The 20,908-nt window shown below is 37.0% G+C and overlaps 1 pseudogene; it reads left to right on the forward strand.

The window, feature by feature from the left end:
- Positions 1-2,655: 2,655 nt before the first annotated feature.
- Positions 2,656-12,626, forward strand: LOC112127583 (annotated as a pseudogene).
- Positions 12,627-20,908: the final 8,282 nt, after the last annotated feature.

The following is a 20,908-nucleotide window of genomic DNA, read 5'->3' on the forward strand; positions in this document are numbered from 1 at the left end:
TTTGTTACAGGAGTGGGATCTTTAATTTTGGAAAAAAGGCTGTGAATAGTTTTATAGTCTTCAGAGCCTATTCCAAAGTTTTCTGAAGAAAGAAATGTGTTTAATTCGTATGATAGGCCGTGAACGAATGGAATTGGTATGTTTGTTTTGCCTGTGCTTGATAGAATTCATGTAGTGTTATTAGTGATGGTTGATGATGTTAGTATTGAGTTTTTTTAATTTATTTTTTACGAGGGTTCGCAACAGCAGAGGTCATATGAACCCTCGGGGTGTCGGTGTTTTTGAAAAAAAGCCCATTTGTAAGTATGTCGGGTTAGAATGCAGGGCCGCTGGATTCCTGGATTCGAACCCAGGACCTTACAGTGATGAGCGCCGTGTCAACGCCTGAACCATTGCGGCCCCCCCCCCATTGAGTTGTTGTTGTTGATTATTCTGTTGATTATGTGTTTTGGGTAGTGGTTGTTATGTAGGATATCTTTGTATATCTTTTTCGTTCTTGTGGTGAAATGATTCATGTCTCAGGGTAATAATTTTGTGAATTATCCCTTTGGCTGTGTTTATTATTGGTTGAAGGGGATGGTATGATGTAAACTTGAGGTAGCGATCTGTGTTTCTCGGTTTTGTATACCAATTTATGATTAATGTGCCCATCTGGTAGTTTTATCACGAGTGTGTTTAAAATTGGTATTGTTTTGTTGTTTTCGATTTCATGTGTAAATTGTAAGCGTGAATGAAAGCTGTTAAATGTATCTAATATAGTTTAAATCAATATATCAATATATCATCTTCGTATTTACTGAGGAAGGGTAATGTGAAAGCTCCCGGCCTAGGAAGCTACCCATGGCTATGCCAAATAGTTGTTTGTAAAAATGACTGTTATTTGTCAAGTATCCGTTATTAATAAACGGTCACTAAATACTACACATAAAGTCTAGAATAATACTCGGCCATTTGGCGTAAGACCAAAGTGCAAATCATCCCCAAAGTTTCGCCCAACACACATCTTTTGCCAAAATCGAACGCGAGTTATTAATTAAATTATCCCTTTCCTTTTTCCGACAAAAAATGAAGACAATATTGTGCAATTTGAAGCCGATGTTTGCACACATCTAACCGCTGTTTGCATTGAAACTCCGGTGATTGATGAGGGTGGGTCGTGAACCACAAGTTCAGCTTTTTAAGCTGATGGTTTAGCCTTGGATTACAAACCACATAATCCGGCCGATAATCCTCCATTGGATGAACGTGAATATGAATTTTCAGTCATGACGTTTATATTGATAGTTTATGGAAATCTAGGGCTTCTTGGTATCCTGTTTTTTTTTTGTTGAGCATAGTCCACGTTCCGCACCTCCCGCAAGTGTTTATTATGTTCATATTCGTAAATAATGTCCAATAACCAAGTCGACCCGTTAATAAGTACTGAAATTTAAGCAAACAGAAGAATGCGATGGAATTTATTATAAAACTATTCTTCACTATTGTCATAGACGGGTTAACGATGCTACAGAGTGTCGGCTACCTTGACAACGGAGGCCTCGTCCTAACGATGTTACGTGTAGGCCATACTGGCTAACGCATGGACACTTCCTGACATGAAAGAGACCCATTATGGACCGAGTTAATAAGCTTGAGATTAGTTTACAATAGATACAACTAGAGAAATGAACGGTGGATGCCCTAGTGATTTAGCAAAATTCATATATTAGCGTGAATGAAGGGTTTAAATCCTCTCCCGAGGATTATTGAGCACTCTCAGGCGAAAGTGGTATGTCTGGAGAGTGAAAGTAATTTATTGGCGTGATTGAAGGTTTTAAACCAACCGCGAGGAATGTGGAGGATTCTGGAGTAATCCCGCCCTCGAGGCATATCACCTGGGAAGTATGATGGCTGGAGAGTGAAAGTAATTTATTAGCGTGAATGAAGTGTTTAAGCAATATCAAGAAATGTTTGGTGAGAGTTTACTCCAGAGAGTAAGTTAAGTATAAATTTATAAGTAAATCAACATTGAGGAATATCGAAGTCTACGGAGTTTAATGCGAACTGTGAAGGCTGAAAGTAATTTGTTAGCGTGAGTGCAAGGTTTAAACCTGTCCGAGGAATATCCAGTACTCATGGGTAAAGGTGTGATGCGTTGAGAGAAAAAGTAATTTATTAGCGTGAATAGATGGTCTATTACCCGCCTAGAGGAATATTAAGAACTCTTGGGTGAGAGTTTGATGTCTGCAGAGTGAAGGTGAGTAAAAGAGGTAGGGAGAAAGATGCGTGAAAGAAAAAAAAGCTCAGAATTTACCGTTTCATGCGCAGAAGGCTACCGATGACCACTAGATGTTTGTCGGCCCATAAATAATGCATACTAATGTTCACAGTTAACTTTCAACTATTTTTGTTTTGGAACACAATATTATAAGTGGGAATCCACTTCCGCCGAGAGGTGCTTCATGTCGGGGCGACATGCTATGATAAATAACAAGACTTAACTTCCTTTTATGTGGTCCAAAATTTAAATTGGGAATGGTAAATTGCCCGGTGATGCCGTTTTATCAGCTTCGTCATTATTGCCACGCAATTATTCCACATTTAAACTTTCTGTCTTCCTCACATAGGGAAGCTTTTTGAAAGTTGATTTTTCGTGGATTCCCTTTAAAAGGTATGATGGGGGGCGTTGTGGGGAAAGAGCCGGTCATGAGGAACAATGGGCCTGGGTCGAGAGCTTTGAAAGTGCCGTTCCATTGTATTTGCAAAGCAATTGTTTAATTCATTTTTACTCTTGCCTATTAACGATAATTTAATTTAAAAGTCAAATTGTCTTTGAAAATGACTCATTTATTTGATATCTCGGAACAATTTCCTTGCCATTATTCTACTGTCGTGTATATTTACATATTTTAATAAGAGGTTGAAAATATCTATTTTATGCTTGAGGTTTTTTTAGCATCGTGGAAATTAAAAAAAACGACACTTTAATGTTGGGTTTTATTGATTACAACGCCATACAATTTGAAGCCAATAATAACGGGACGTGAAAAATGGATAACAATACAGTTTCAATCAGGGGGAAAGCCAAATGAACCTCCATTGACCACTTCTAAGGGCGGACTTCACCCAAAGATCATTCTATGCATTTCACGGGATTGGAGGGGATTCCTTTACCACAAACCACTCCCTGAGGAGAAAACGGTCAATTCTATCAAATACTGTTCCTATCTCCTGCCGAATCCATTTCGACCTTTCAAGGATAAGTGGCTTATCCATTAACTAATATAGGATTGGAATCGTAATGATCCATGGCAACAGAAAACAAAAGGTGTTGGACAATGATCTTGATAATAACCCTACAAAAAAATATGGTGCGATAGAAATACTCCGAACCTTTATTAAATAGTATATTTTTTATATTAACGAGTTAAAAATAATATTAAAAAATATTTTGTGAACTTTATTTTCAATCCATTTATGCTTAAATTATTATGGTCTAATTGACCATATTAATTATTTCAATTAATTATTCTTTTTATGTAAGAATTGAAAGTGCCGTTCCATTGTATTTGGAAAGCAATTGTTTAATTCATTTTTACTCTTATTGGGAATAACTTCGATTAATTATTCTTTTTTATGTAAGGTCTTGATAGAGATGAAAATTCGAATCCTCCTCGTGACACTAGCTTTTTCACCTCAACCAAGACCTTACATAAAAAGAATAATTAATTGAAGTTATTCCCAATTTTTATGCAAAGAATGTGAATTTTGTGAATTTATGTTCTTAAAAGTCTTATTATGATTCTGCCCTTTTTACGCCCTCATTCTACCTTCGAAGGTGAAGTGAGCATTAACGGTGATGTCTTTTGGATATTTTGGATTAACTCTGTAAGCTACCTGGGACTCAGAGATCCTAAAAGGATTTGAGGATATTTAATGTCCGTAACTAGCTTTTTCGGCCCTACCGGACGTTTTAATTCTCAAGATGAGAGATGACGCACCTCCGCTCGCGACTGGATGGTGTTACAGATGCAAGTTTTGGAGTAGACCTCACTCTTTTCTTGTTCAATCCGAGTGGATGGGACTGCATTAAGCACCAGACCGTGTGCCGCAAGGCAACTGGTGGCTGAAATGCATCAGCGTGAGTCATCCCGCCGGTTCTCTAGATAGAGAAGGTGACCCTTTATTGGGGTTCCTCCAGCGTAAGAACTTACGGATCCGCTCCGGCCGCGGTATTGTTTAAAGTGGAATATCTAACCACCCCCTAGAAGAACACTGCTCTCGGAAGGAAACCGTAAAGGGTACCCCTGAGCAACAGGTTCACACTAAGTTCTCACCAGGAGCATCGCCACTACGCCACTACGAGTCCATTCCCGTGCAGAGGGTTGGACTTGGAACATGTTCTGCTACCCCGTAGTTCAGATGGTTATGCACCCTCCCCCGTATATGCAGACCGGCCGACACGAAGCTTGTGCTTTATTGATGTTGCCACATTCCAAAGGCAACACCATTATGTTGTGCCTGGATACCTAACTTGCATCGAAGGGTTGGGAGAGGTCTCGAGGAAGTATGCCGAAGGGCCTGGAATGAGAAAGGGAAGTGACCGAGGACACGAGGCTCACCTTTTCAGGTTGCACCCCCGCCTTGACCATACAGTACCACCCATTGTCACCGTAGTTCCACATTTAATGGGCTATGGCTGCCCTGGGTGGATATAAGAGATGAGATGGCCGTTCAAGAGTCGAACGAGTAGACCGCCATTCCGACTAGTCATCTCGAAGGATGAATCCTAGGTTGTGTGACCGCCCGGCACACACCTCGGATGAGGCTGTTCATTCTCAGATACCCTTCTCCACATGGGTGAATTAAGGGGGAAAACTACTTGGGATTATGGCTTGTCAATAAAACGAACTTCACAACTCATGTCAATGTAGTAGTTGCGAACAGTAAAAAAGCTGTTCAATTGATGTTTCCGCTACTTTGCAGTGAATCAGGTTTGAGCCATGATAGCAAACTGCTATTATAAAGCGTGGTGATCACAACAATTCTAACATATTCAAGCATGGCAATCAACATGCGAAACTGACTACAAGAAACTACGAACTACCCAGAACAAGTTTCTCCTGTTATGCGCCGACTCTCCTCTGTCTATAGAGATTAGACATTTGCATGAGGTCTGTGAGAATGAGACAATTAAGCAGTACATTAACAAATGCATCTCAATATTTAAGAACATGCGCGCACTTCGTTAATTGTCTGATTTCAGACATTGGGACTCTTTAGCCTGCAAAAAGAAAGCACAAAACCTTGTGGTAAATACGTAAAATTTGTGAATAGCTTGACGTGGACTTAGATTTTTTTTAAACCCTTAAGTTCCTTCTGTGATATAGTTACAGATATTAATATTAAAGAGGTGAATAAATGCCGTAATTGTGATCACTGTACATTTATTTTATGTTTATATTTTGTGTATAATATAATACGTAAATAAAAACTAAACTAACTTATTATGATTTATACTTTTCATTAATTTGTTCCTCTATTTAATCTGTTTTTGAGTTGTTCTTGTATATTTGATGCGTATGTTTTGAAGTAAATTAAATGCGTAATCAAAAGCATTAGATTCGTTTCTCGAATTTTCAGGGGTCAAGGGGAAAAGGGTCAAAGTATAAGCCGTACTTGTGTAAACCGAGCTTATTCAAACAGGCGTGATCACAGCTTGCGGTTCGCCTCTGACATTTTAGAACCTTCCCCGGGAATTTATTAGGATTTTTGTCCACCGCGGCTCGGGGTCATCGGTGTGCGGACGAGGACAATCGATACCGGTTGTCAAACAAATAGATGATAGAAGAGGTCGCTGTTGTGGTGGGATTCACTCAACTCCGCCCATGCTCCGCCGCATGATTCTCGCCTCCCTTGGGCCTCCTTCTCATTAGCATGGAAGAACCACTCCGCCCCATCCCTTACAGCTCAATCAGCCCGTATTACTATACAACCATTCACGTGAAAGCCCCTTTACAAACCTTTCCACATTTTCGATCGTTTCTCGGGCCGTAACCTGCGTTACGCATTCGATCCTTGAGTTTGCCATTTGACTTTATACAATCTGTAAGCAGTATCGTCTATATAAATAATATCGACGGTACGGGTCGTTCTCGTTGCCCCAGCACCCTCTGAGCAGTACTAAAGATGGTCCAGGTTATCGATGGTCTAACAACCAATGGATATAACCATACTCCTCAGTTCACTTTTTTTTGAAAAGATAGTTCTACTCATAGAAGTAAGTATCTTTTCCAGAAGGTGAATTGCCACAGTCACCCCACCGCAAATCATGTATTTCCACAAAGGCGATTTTAGTTGTTTTTTCGTCAAATTAACCCTTTTTAACTTCGAATTAGGGAGGCCTTAACGGTTAAGGCGTTGATACGGTGACTCATTATTGTTTAGTAAAGGTAACCATACTAACAAATGGGCTTACAACAAAAACTAAATAAAAAATGGGAAAAAAATAAAAAATAATAATACCGACGAAACTCGACACTTTTCCAAATCAATTTAATGAATGACATATAATTTATTTCAAACAAATTAACCCTTTTTCAATTTCAAATTAACCTTTCTTAGTATCAAATTAACCTTTTTAATTTCAAATTAAAATAAAATTCATGCATTTGAGAAAAAATTGGGGGTCTTAGAAGACGGTTTGACAAATATCTTTAGATTACAATTAAAAATAAATAACCTTTCGCCATCAAATTAACCTTTATTAATTTCAAATTAACTTTTCTTAGCATCAAATTAACTTTTTTAATTTCAAATTAAAGCAAAATTCACGCATTTGAGAAAAAATTGGGATCTTAGAAGACCGTTTGAAAAAATATGCTTACATTACAATTAAAAATATAAAATTTTTCACCATCAAATTAACCTTTTTTAATTTCAAATTAACCTTTCTTAGGAACAAATTAACCTTTTTAATTTCAAATTAACCTTTCTTAGGAACAAATTAACCTTTTTTAATTTCAAATTAACCTTTCTTAGAAACAAATTAACCTTTTTTTAATTTCAAATTAACCTTTCTTAGGAACAAATTAACCTTTTTTAATTTCAAATTAACCTTTCTTAGGAACAAATTAACCTTTTTTTAATTTCAAATTGAAGTAAAATCCATGCATTTGAAAAAAATTGGGATCTTAGAAGACCTTTTGAAAAAATATGTTTAGATTACAATTACAATTAAAAATAAATAACTTTTCATAATCAAATTAACCTTTCTTAGCATCATATTAACCTTTTTAATTTCAAATTAAAGTAAAATTCATGCATTTGAGAAAAAATCGGGATCTTAGAAGACCGTTCGAAAAAATATGTTTAGATTACAATTACAATTAAAAATAAATAACTTTTTACCATCAAATTAACCTTTTTTAATTTCAAATTTCAAAGCATTAACAAAAATTTGATGTCGGAAGAGTGTTAGAAATTTATTAGCGTGACACGCTCCAAGGAATGTCGACTACTCCAAAGTGAAAATTTGATGTCTGGAGAGACAAAGTAATTTATTAGCGTGAATAGATGGATTAAACCCGCCCCAGGTATATTAACAACTCTTCTGTAAGAGTTTGATGTCTCCAAAGAGGAAGGTGGATGAAAATGTGATGTCTGGCTATAATTTTTTTCCCAATAAATTAACCTTTTTTAATTTTAAATCCCGCTTTCGTGCCATCAAGTTAACCTTTTTTTAATTTCAAATTAAGCCTTTCTTTAAAGCATTAAAAAACTGGATATGGAATGAAATGTATATGTGTAAAGTAAAATTCATGCAATTAAAAACAAAGAAGAATCTTAGGAGACCATACGAAAATTAATTACAATTAAAATTAAAAATGTATAAAAAATATGTGACTTTTACCATGAATTTAAATTTGTTTGATTTTAATCAACCCTATCATTAAAGCGTTAAAAAACATAGAAAATGGTTTGACATATAAGCATGTGTATGTTAGCGAAAACAGTGTTTCTGGGGAAGTACGAAACTTGAAAATCTTTATGTTATGTGTTTATGTTTTTCTTGTTCTTTTCATAGTATCCTCACGACCTGAGGTAACTTCGATGATTTTTTTTTGTCAAATGTAAACTATATTTGTTATATTTGTTGTTATAATTGGTATATAAAATAATTATTTTATATTTTTAAAAACTCTGGAATTATTACAAAAATAATTTTTTATATATTATAACCACTAATTTTAATTGTACTTATTTCTCATACGGTCTTATAAGAGCTCAATTATTTTTATATTAAAATTTTTTTTTCAAGTGTACAGGAATTTTACATGCTTATATTTCATAACAGCACCTTTTTTTTAAGTTTTTTAAATGCTTTAAAGAAAGGGTTAATTCGAAATTTAAAAAAAAACGTTAATTTGAAATTAAAAATGTTAATTTGAAACTGAAAAGGGTTAATTGGAAAGGTTACTTTGAAGTTAAACAAAGGGTTAATCTGAAATTAAAAACGGTTAATTTGGCTGAAAAACTATACACCTGCCGACGGCAATTTTTTCTCTTTTTGCGTTTTATTTAATGGTCTAAGAAAGTCTTTGGTGAAAAATAACGCCTAGATATTTTACTTCTTTAGAGCAGGTTAATTAGAGCTCCATTTAACACAAGTGGTTAAATCCTCAAAGAGCCTTTTTCTTTGTAATGGAAACCATGATGGTTTTTGTTTTATCACATTAAAAACTTAAATTATATCATATTTAAAAAAAAGTTTAATTAAGCATCTGCGAGTGAATTTCAGAATTAGAGTAAAAGTGAGATAGAATCCCCCATGTTATTATAACAGTCATCGTGACATGAGCCATTTAATCTTTTTTTCTTGTTACCCCTATTTTATTCTGACATTAAAACATAAATTTTTTTAAGACTGTAGATAAATGAAGTACGGCATTGTATTAAACCATAAAACGTATAATAGTATAAACAATTAATGAAAAACCTGGAAAATCGAACTATGACGGCAACGCCATTCTAATTATATTATAAGTATAAAAAAATGACAATTTGATTGGATAAGGATGGATTCTTAGAAAGAGAAATCGATTTTGCATTTTAAATCCATGGCATTGCAAGAAAAACTTGGCCGATTTTAAACAGTGTCCTCAGCCCTTTTTCCCAGAATTTCTTTTATGTAGCTTTTCATCCGTCAAATTAGCCCTTTTTAATATAAAATTGACTTTTTTTTAAATTTCAAATTTATCCTTTTTGTAAACCACTATAAAGATTAGGAGTTAGTATGAAGTATAAGCAAGTATTACTATTATTTGTAATTAAAAAAATACAATATGGAATCTTATATAAAATAGCATGAAAATAAATTAAAATTAAAATTAATAATAGTATAAAATTTTAAAATNAATTGTAATTAATGTTAATATAGTCTTCACATGTTAAACCCCAATTATTGTACATTAAAAAAATCTCAAATATCCTAAATTTTTTGGTGCTTTAAAGAAAGGTTTAATTCGAAATTGAAAAGGGTTAATTTGTCGGAAAAAGGTATATAGCCCTATCAGCTTTGAATCTCTATAAATATATTATATTCATGATGAATTGCACTTTACTTCTTACATATCATACCATATCCAAAGTTTTTATTGTTTTAAAGAAAGCGCTGATGTGAAATTAGAAAGGGTAAATTTCAAATGAAAAATGGATAATTCGAATTAAAAATGCGCCAATTTGAAATTAAAAACGGTTTATTTGATGGAAAAAACTGTCAGTATTTCCATCACTTTAACATATTAAAATAACAAATTCATTTAATTTTATTATCACTGTACGTTTAGTAATAATAAAAGGATTACCTTTTTTTAGAGGGAGGATTATACTTGAAAATTTTCTATGTATATTTTGCAATTCGGTACGGCGCGCGGTACTGGGATCGTATCTTGTTAAGCCGAGGGACACAAACGAGAATGATCAGAAAGCCAAATTTATTGACTTGCAAAATCTCTAAGGGCTTGTATAATGTATTTTCACTAAGGGAAAATATGACCTAAATCAGTATTCTCTTTGTTAGGCTTTACGGCCGAGAGTACCTCCTGGTACAAACGGTTCGTGGTTATCTACAATATGAAGTTCGCACAAGAGAGAAATAAGTATATGCATCATTTTTTGATAATTAACCTCGTTAAACAACATTCAAATCCTTAAGCTTTAAATTATTGGTTCGTTTATTATATTATGAGGTAATGGTGTGAAATTATTTTTGTATTTATATATTTTCTATGAGCACTGCTGCCAATGGGCACATGTCTTTTGAAACCAGGCAAGGCTGACACTCTTGCTGCTGACGGATTAGTGGTCGAGCTGAGGCCAATATCGTTTAAGGTTACGAGGAGAGCTTGAACGGAAGGGTTTAGTGAGACGAAAGGTTAGAGTGGAACTTACGCAGGAACGGATTAAGTCTTGAACATCGGGAATGTTGAGGTACAAGACCTAATAGAGAGCTAGGATTGGTTGGATATTGGATGGCTTCGTGGTACCTCACAGTTTATCGGTTAAGTCCTAAGTATTTCACTTGTAAATAAATCCGTAATTCTTTGTTGTTTGTGTATTTTTAACGTAATCGTTTTTACAACATTCTAGATGAGCTCGAAGTATTCTTGGGTACTGTCGGTGCCGAGTATTCGCATAATATTACGGTATCTGCATAGGTCGAGGAAGGACAGCAGGATCACCCAGTTTCTGGCATTACGGTCAGAACTGCTCCCGAAGGACACTTCTTGGGTGATTAGGGGCAAGTAGAGCTCTGTACCAACGTCGTTTAAGGGACGTTGAGGAATCTTGGGAGATGGGAGATAATTGAAGGTTTGAACGTGTGAGACAAAAGGTTAGAGGGGAACGAGAGGAAAGCTGGACCAAGTCCGGAACGAATGCTGTGGTCATTGTGGATGGTGAGGCTAGAGACGTCATAAGAAAATGGGAGATTTCTTCTGAGAACATTTCATTGGCATACTTGGAGTGGTTGGATATTGGACGATTGGTACTGCACAGTTCTCCTCTGTCCAATAAGGTCGAATTATTGTTTTGTTGGACTATTAGTTGTTTGTTAAGTCATGCCTGATTTTGATCTAAGCAGTCTTCTTCAGTTCAAGTCTGTCCATTCCTGATGCCTAGGTATTGTCCTAAGTATTTCACATGTAATGATGTCGATTATTCATTGGTGTTTGCGTCTAAGTCAAGTCTGTTTATTGAACGTAAAAGTGATTTGAGTGCAATCCTTCTAAGGACTTCTGATTATTTGATTTGCTGGAGGGTGGTTCTTGGAACGGAAGGTAGCAGAAAGGGCTTGGACAGTACGATGGGCTGAAAAATTGGAATGAAACTTAACAACTCATCAATTTTTGAGCATTGGGAATGTTGAGATCATTGTGGATGGTGAAGTTAGAAAGGTAGTAGGGAGCTGGGAGAAAGCAATTTTTGATTGGAATGGTTGGATATTGGACGGATTACTACCCCACAGTACTGCTCCGTATGTAGCAATAAGGTCGAATTATTGTTGTTTAGAGTGTTGGTTTGTTAAAGCCTGATTTTGGTCCAAGCAATCTTCTTATTTGTCCAATTGTGTTCATTTCTGATGCCTAGATATAGTCTTAAGTGTTTCACATGTGTAGATGTCGATAATTTCTTGTAATTGGTCTAGTCCAGGACAGGCTTTTTTTAACAGAAAAGATTTGAGTGAAAGTACCGTTGTAGATCTTCATTTTTGCACCATGAGTTTGAGGTGTTCTTCGATATTGGTGGTAGCTTTATTGGATCCAGTTTAGGATGTGCCAATGATAAACAGGATGGCGCTTTTTTGGGGCGCCGCTTGTACTGGTATGATTATCTGAGTACTCTTGGATAGCCTGAGTGCCAAACACTATCGAAAGCCTTGGCTTCACCCGCTAAAACGCTAGCCGGATCGTGAAATGCTCGGAAGGATATTGTGTGTGGTTTGTGGTGTTTAGCTCGTACTCAACCAAAAGTAGTCTTTGTTGATCAGAAGCCTGTCGAGACTACCTCCAGCACCGACTTGGAAGCTGCTGATGCCCCGGATGCAGAAGCCACTTGATCTGTCTGTACCCATTCCAGACATTAGCAAAGCCAAACTGTCGAGAGGGGATACAAAGGCCAGGAAACTCATGACCAAACATGGAATTAAACCAAGTATGATACTCGTAGGGGTATCACAAGTTGCAATTCGCGAATAAAAAAATATCCTATTTGTAATAAATACCCAGATGTGTTTAAGAATCCCGCCTCCGACACATATCATCTTCGGTGAACCGAAGATTGAAGATCTCAGTCAACAGACACAAGTAGCCGCTGGTGAGAAATTGAAGGCTCCTCCAGATCTTTATCAATATGCTGATGTTAGCGGTGCTACCACTATCTAGGTTGTTCTTCTATACGAGAAAAGAGTGAAGAAGATGAGCTGGATGTTTGGGTATCGAGGTGCGGTGTCTCAAACTATCGTCAGTAGAAATAAATCAGTATAACTAGTCACTAACAATCAGAATAATGTCAATGGCATTATGGAGCTGACATTGTCAACGAATCAGTCTTAGAATTTTGACTTGTTATTAAGACCATAATTTTAATTATTTTCACAACTATTATTAAGTTTGTTTCTTATTGTTGAAGTACAGTGGAGAGTGTTTTTTCAATGCAAATGTACACTGATCTTATTTTTCCCAATTCAATATCCTTCTTTCCCAGCAATGCTTAGTAAGGTAATTTGACGGCTGTAGGAGGTTGCTTGGATAAGGTTCGGGTTAGTTATGATAGTGTTGCAATGTATAGGAAAGTAAGGAGTGCCAATGGTAAACAGAATGGGACCAGATAAGATCCCTTGTGGGACGCCAGCTCGTCTAGTATTTGAGCTACCTTGGGTACTAGACGGCTATTCGAATTTTACCGATTCGACGGTGAGTCTATAGTTTATCTGAAGAAATATATTCTGAGATTTTTTGTTCAGGCACAAATATTTTCAGAGACCAAACCGTGAAATAAAGTTGAGAAGACAAAGTTGATTTGCGACTAGTTTTAGAGTTTTGTAAAAATTGATTTGTACCAGATTTTTTCTTTCATTTCTTGTAATGTAAGTAAAAATATTACATATTGATGTTTGAGTTGTCGATTGGTAAGTTATTACTTATGTTCCTACTCGTTGTTTCGGTAAGTAGTCGAGGGCGGCTATGAGAGGGTCAGGGACGAGGGGCTGCCGCCCGTAGGGGCATCCCCGCGCACGCTCAACCCCGTATTGATCTTCCATTCTCACGACCCACGACTAACCCACATCCCATTAACAATATTTATATGTATGAATTCGACCAGATTTGAGACACTGGTTGAATCGGGCGTCGTGAAAAAGTACGATCCCGTAGTGTCGGCTAGTGAGGTGATGGGGGTCGTGGACGTCGGCGGGCGGGGTGGGCTGGGGGCGGCCAGTGCACCGGCTCAAGTGGGTGATGGGGGTGGCAGTTCTACTTCCGACACCCTAACCGTCCAATTTGAGAAATTAACAAGTTTGTGAATTCGATAGCCTTGTTAACAGCCAATGGTGATAAACGGTGTGTTTACTTTTTTTCAATTTTATGGGCATGCTATTGATCATGTTCCAACCGAGGTCGATATCCGTTTCTCTTCAACGCATACTGCCGGCTGCAGAACGACCGACCTGTCTCATACCTCAAAGAGCATGAAGCTTCTTTCTCCACCCTTTCCTCACCATAATTTCTTGTAATCGAGCCTAACAGTTCAGCTCCTATCTATTCGATGCCGATAACTGGTCTCTATCGTTAACGACGGTTGATAAAACTCTGTTTCAATTAGCGAACTTCCTCTGAGCGTGGTATCCCACGCAACTTTTCGAACTTTCTTGTACTTTCGTGAAACGCTAAAACTTTAAAATGTTGCTATGCTGTTATGTTAACCTTGCCGATGGACTTCAATGTCTCTTAAGCGCGTATTCAACGAGTGGGATACTATATAACCCATACACGGAGTGTACTTATTTTGTGGTTTTATTTGATCAAACGCTTAGAAATGACCTAAATTTTCATTTTTGTCCAAATTGACATTTATTATAAAGAAACCTCGGCTATTTGAATTTTTGTAAGTGATACGCACTTTTCTAAGCAACGTTTAGCACATGCTAAACAACTGGTCACCTTGAACCCCGTTCTCTTGGTCCTGCCACCGATTAGAAATTTGTTTTATCACTTGTTGCTGGGGACAGCCAATTTTTCAAAAATAGCACAGCCATATTTCAAGAACGACTAAAAATAAACGAATGTCAGACACAATATGAGTCTAAATCAAGTAGACGATTTCTAAATAAAATAACCATCTTAACAAATAAAATTGTCAACAAATAAAGAAACAATAATAATTAAAATTTAGTAGTCATAATTGAGAATCAACTATTTCAATTATTTATTGTTTTGATCTAAAGTCTTGGTTGAGATGAAAAAGTTAATGTCACGAGCGGGATTCGAACCCACGACCTTCCGTTCAATACGCCGCTGCTCTAACCACTTTTTTTTCTTTTTTACGAGGGTTCGCATCATATAAACCCTCAGGGTGCCGGTGTTTTTGAAAAAAAGCCCATTTGTAAGTATGTCGGGTTCGAATGCAGGGCAGCTGGATTCGAACACGGAACCTTTACCTTACAGTGACGAGCGCCGTGTCAACGATTAAACCTTGCAGCCACCGACGCCCCCCTCTCTAACCATTTGATTTCACGTTTTATTGGAAATTCACGGATATTTTTGTTAAGTGAAATTTCATACCTTAAAATGAAATTGATTTTTATTTTGACAAAAGCGTGAGTTGGACGGTTAATTGTTAAAATTCTGAATAGCAGTAGATTTTTTAAATATTTATCCTTTGAGGTTTCGTGACAAAGATGTATTCGCGAAAAAAAGAAATGGTCGCTTAAGACACGAATGCCTAGGCCTTTGCACGAAATCCCCTGAGGCCAATGCAACACAAAAATATGTAAAGTCATTTGTTTCAAGTCCTCGTTGAATATTGACTTGATTTCACGGTGTATAAACTGACTAATAAAAATTTCGATTGTATCTGAATAAAAATTTACTTTCCATCATCCTCCCGTCTAAGTACTCAGTTGCCTATAATGGGCAAATGGGCCTAGAATATCTCTTGTTTAAACACATTCTACCCATTCTTCATTCCTGTTTGGGAACTTCCTATCTTTCAGAAGCTGGGTTATGTGCGAAAAGATCTGCTGCTGGTCCAGAACGTCTGCCAATGAGCAGAATAGCTCGGTTAAGTCCATCGCTACCAAGATACTAAAGGTTACTCAAGAATCCATGGATCAGGTCGGGTCATTATGTCACATCATGTCAAGAGTGTTGATTGTACTCGGCAATCGACATTCTACCGCTGTTGAGATCAACAACTTCAACAAGTTAGAAAAGTTAATGTCAGTTTACGCCTAGTAAGGCGAAGACTTTCACAAGCTGGATTACATGCGAGAAGGCCTGCCACTGGCCCAGATCGTTTGACGAGGAACAGCTCGGTTAAGTTTCGAAAGAAATCACATCAATTGGTCTTCTGACGGTCGAGACAGTGTTTGAATAAGAACAAGAGAGCTGTATATCCCCACCATATTTTCACTTCATAGACGCTATGGAGGAGGTTATGGTTTGGGCAGGCATTTCTATGGAAGGTCGCACAGCTGCACGATACATTGACGATGTGTTATCAGAAAATGTTGTTCCTTATATGTCACTAATTGGTGACGGATTTATTTTTATGCATGACGATAGAAAGGCCTCACGCAGCTAGTATCTTTGGTGACCACATGGATCGGGCTTCAAATCAATGTTTGGAATGGCCATCATGTAGTCCCGACTTAAACCCTATCGAACATCTTTGGGACGAGTTGTCAAATACGGTAAAAAGTCGCCCAGTATGCCAGAGAATTTGCAGGAATTAAGAATGGTACTGATGTATGAAAATGTTCCACAGTACTACATTCAAAACCTCATAAAATCGATGGTTCGTCGAATGCAAGCCGTTTCATCGCAAGAGGAGGAAATACTCCGTACGGAATTGAATATTTTCTTGTTTCCGTAGTAATATTTTTGGTAAAACTGTTTTGCTTAGTTCAATTTTTCATTTAATTTTTTTATTTAGGTATATTTTCTACTTTTCTTTATAAGTATCCAGCAATCAAAGAAAAATCAAAATGATATTTATTAAAAAACCGAGGGTGGCCACTTTTTTGCCTCTCAATGTATTGTATAATTACGCTGTTTGAGGAGTAAGAAAATATTCCACAGCACCACAGTCAAAACCTCATAAAATCGATGCCAAGTCGAATACAAGGGGTGATCAACGCAAGATGAGGAAATACTCCGTACTGACATGAATATTTTCTTTATTGTTTCCAGATCAACATTTTTGGTATAATATTTTTAATCAGTTTAATATTTTATTTATTTATTTTTTTAGCTATATCTTATACATTTCTTTATAACTATCCAGTAAACAACAAAAAATAAAAATTATAACGATTTATTATAAATATTCAATAATCAACGATAAATCAAAATGATAACGAATACATGTATTTACTAAAAAACCGAGGGTGGCCACTTTTTTTGCCTCTCAGTGTATTTTATAATTACCTAATAATTTAAATGTTTGTCCCACCAATACCCGAATATTTAGTTTTGACTTTTTTTTACGTTTCGTCCAAAATCGTAATGTGATGGCTAGTGGCTGTTCGGTCGCGCTGTTAATTTCGAGGGCCCCCTCCCGAAGAAAAAAAGTTTACCCGCGCCAACTGTTTGAATTCGATTATTGGAACCCGACCGCTCACCTGTTGTTTTCAGTTGGTAAAACTGCACCACACGTTGACGAAACACTTTTGCCCTCCGCCCCGCCCTCAATCTTCTGACTTTTCCTTCGGTTTTCCTCACCATTTTCTTTCTTGTCTCTTCTTTTTTACTTTCTTTCACCGTCTGTTATGCCGCCAGCCCGGAACCCGAAATACCGAAGAATCTATTGTTTGTGTGGAATCGCCGAATGGTGGGTAACCTTATTTCTGTTGATTCTTTAACCCCTTTTTTTCATTCACTGAATTAATATAATTCTCCTGTTTTTAAATTTAATATTTACACAGTCCGCTACAAACGCTAACATATAAGAGTGGACGACTAACGCGTAGTCCTCTTTTTTCTATTTTCTGGTTTTTTTTTTTTTTTCATTTTGTTTTGTTTTACGCTCTAAGATGAATCCTACAAATAGCATCTTCCAAGCTGAGCTCTACGCAATCGAGAGATTAACTCAATTAAACTAGAATAAAGGGTACAAAAAAGGACATAGCTTTTATGGCAGATAGCCAAACAGCCATCAAAGACTAGGTTCAAACATCATTGGTTCAAAGATGGTGTTGAACTGCAAAACTAAACTAAACATATTAGGTATGCTGAACAAAGTCGGACTCTGCTGGGTCCCAGGACATGTTGGAGTAGAAGGCAACGACAAAGCGGATACCCTTATTAGAAAATGGGCTGCTATATCGCTGGTAGGGCCCGACTTGTGGCATAGGAACCCACACTTCAAAGAGTACCTCAAATAGAAGGATAAAAAGAAAATGAAGGAACTATGGAACTCACTCATTGGACATAAACAATCCAAGAACCTCTTAAAAGATTTTGGAAGGAAAGTAGTAATATAATGTATCAAGGGAAGCAGTTAAATCCCAACAGGATTTTTAACAGGACACTGCAAACTAAACGGACATTTAAAGAAGACTGTCGTAACCCAACACGGTACGTGCAAATTCTGCAAAGAAGCAGAGGAGACTACAACACACCTACTAACAAACTATGGCGCTACACTTGCCCGCAGGAGGAAGTGCTTTGGGACGTACAATGTGACCGTAGAAGAAATTCGACCACAGAAACCGGGTGTACTAATCAAATTCCTTCATGAATTAGACTTACCGGTGTGCTATAGGCACAGAACGAGGGGGGGGGGGTAGAACAGCTCACACGATACACCCCCGTCAACGAACTGATCCGCTCCCGATTCCAAAAGTTTCACACCAACCTCTCGATCCATACTAACCTCACTGCTCGAGCCCTCTCGACACATTCCCATCCTGAGAATGGGACCTCAATCGATGATGGCCTCGAGACCTCCTTGCCTCTTAATTCCTCACACTGAAAGCTACTATTGGCGAGTTTCTCATGTGACCTCTGAGTGCATCGCTAGCACTATTGTTACTGCTGTGACCGTTTGGAAAAACTAAGATGCTATCAAACTTACTTATGCGTAACATTTGGATCAGGTGTAAATAAATAATGTTGAAAAAAGAATAAGTTATAATCCAAGAAGAGAAAACTTTTTTAGTAGTAACTGCTGAGAAATAATACTTTTATTTTGTATGGAAATGCACCGATTAATTTCTTTTTTAAAACAGTCATAATTGAAGACATCGTGGTATTAAGCGGTTTTATATTTTAAAAAAATAATAATAATGCGTATTGTACTTTTTCTATTTCAGCCAAATTCCAGCCAACTACATGAGAACTGACAATATCGATTAAATTGCTTCTCCTCAGCTCTGCACTTTGACCGTGACAGGTATTAGTCATCCGTCATCACCAGGTTACCAATTTGGTTTTTCTGTCATAATTATACAATATAAACTGGGGATAAAATCACCAATTTAACATGGCTTTCGACCATGACTCGTTGTCAGTACATCTATGAAAAGGACGCTGTGCCGAGACATTGTTCCGTATCCGTGTGAAGTGGTGGGCCACAACATAACGCAGGCCGTATGACATCGTCGTCCAACAATGGGTTTAATTCGAGGGAAAGCCGTCGCACAAGCTGGTTATTAATTTGAGACTATTTTGTATGAACGTTCTGAATTTTGTATGGTGTTTAGTGACCGTTAGTTAATGATTATTTGAAAATCATGAAATGCGGTCTAGTGTGACGTAGGTTTAAGAAAAATTTTTTCTATATCGTGCCAACGTTTCGATCTTTATTGACATCATCTTTAGGGATCAAAGTGTTTGTTTTCCGTGTATCTACGGAGTGCTTGCAAGAAGCACTCACACAAGAATGACACATCTACACGGAAAACAAACACTTTGAGGCCTGAAGATGATCTCAATAAAGATCGAAACGTTGGCACGATAAAGAAAATGTTTTTTTACAACCTACGTCACACCAGACCGCATTGTAGGATTTCCAAATAGTTCTGAATTTTTTTCTAGCTAGAATGACGGATTACTATTTCTCCGCTTGCCTCTAATTCAAATTTAAGATGGATTATAAAATTAAAATAACAACGCGACTAACTTAATTACTAATAAATCAATTACTCCCGAATCATCTTAATTACTAAAATCGCTCATGATGGCAGCCAGTATTGGCACTGGAGCATTCAAAAGGCCATTTTCAAAATATTGAGCCTATTTGATGCTTTACCTTTTCTACCCACGCTGTTCTATTATTTATTTATTTTTGTTGAGTGTAGGATATTAAATTTTCACTCATTTTTTCAGCAATTTAAGAGTAAGTTACAGGCTTTTGGACCAAGGCCTGTTTGTGTGCTCGGAATGTAGACAAAGGTGGCTGGCTGTATCCATTAATTGAAGGCAGACATTCATTGGCTCAGTAGAGAGAGCGTATAATAATTCCACCTGATATGAGAGTTGTGCTTGATGATAGCGAGTATTTTGAAACTCTGTTCAATTTTTTTGTGGAGGAAAATGCTTGTCTTGTTAGATCATGTTTTGGGTTTCTTGAGAGTGGACATATTTATTAGCGTGAATGTTTTGTGTGAGAGGACTTATGGGGGAGTATTGATTACCTCATTGACCTTCAATTAGATTAGGTATATAGTATGCGTAAAGAGTGTCAAGGGAGAGCCTCTTGCTCGTCAAGAGCACGGTCGATAAACCCCCAGAGAGTCTAAACCCTAAAGGTTTAGGATTATCCAAAACCGACTCAGAACCATATAAAATTGATCAATATGTCCCACTTAATAGAAGGCAGTTACTTCTTGGTTCTAATTAGGGAACGTGTAGCAACGCTATCCATAAGAGAGTTGCACTTGATAATACCGAGTATTTTGATCCTCTATTCAATTTTTTGGAGGAATTTCTTGTATGTAGTACTCGTTAGATACCATGTTTTATGTATCTTGGGAGTGGACGTATTTATTCATGTGAAAGTTTATTATGGTCTATGGTGGAATATTGACAACCCCATGCGATAAGTATTTTCTGCTTGTTATTATATCATTTTTTATTTTAAGCTGATTTTCCCCCTGAATAAAGAGTACACAGCTTTCAATCAATTCGGTTTTATGTATTCAAAAAGGACAATTGGTTTTCTACGAGATTTTCAGGCCCGTCTCTCCAAGTCTTAGGGCGGGACTGAGCCCGTTGGCAAAGAAGCTCAAAGCTTTTACTCAACAGCTTACGCCTCGGGATCGATCATCGGTTTTTCACGGTAAAATAAAAGCTTGGTCTGCCTTGTCAATACTACGATGAAATTGAAATATTAACAGCCAAAAAAGATCTACAATAAAGGATTTTCCTCTTATTGTGCGTTGATCATTGATACTTTCATAGAAGGGATTTGTCCAATTATAATCCAATGGACATTTATTAATACTAGATTACTAATTGTACTCTAATATTTCACTAAAGGATGACCTTCCGAATTGAAATTAAAAATTCTCGGCCAAATATTATGCTGTTCACTTGCACCTTTTCTCTTTATCTTGTCTCCATTGTACATCAACAACAAGCTACCGTCTTCCAGTGAAGCCAGGCACTTACATCTAACACTGTACAAAACATTAGTACGGCCTATTTGG

This window comes from Cimex lectularius, unplaced genomic scaffold (genome assembly GCF_000648675.2).
Source record: "Cimex lectularius strain Harlan isolate CLEC.00 unplaced genomic scaffold, Clec_2.1 scaffold198, whole genome shotgun sequence".
Taxonomy (NCBI): domain Eukaryota; kingdom Metazoa; phylum Arthropoda; class Insecta; order Hemiptera; family Cimicidae; genus Cimex; species Cimex lectularius.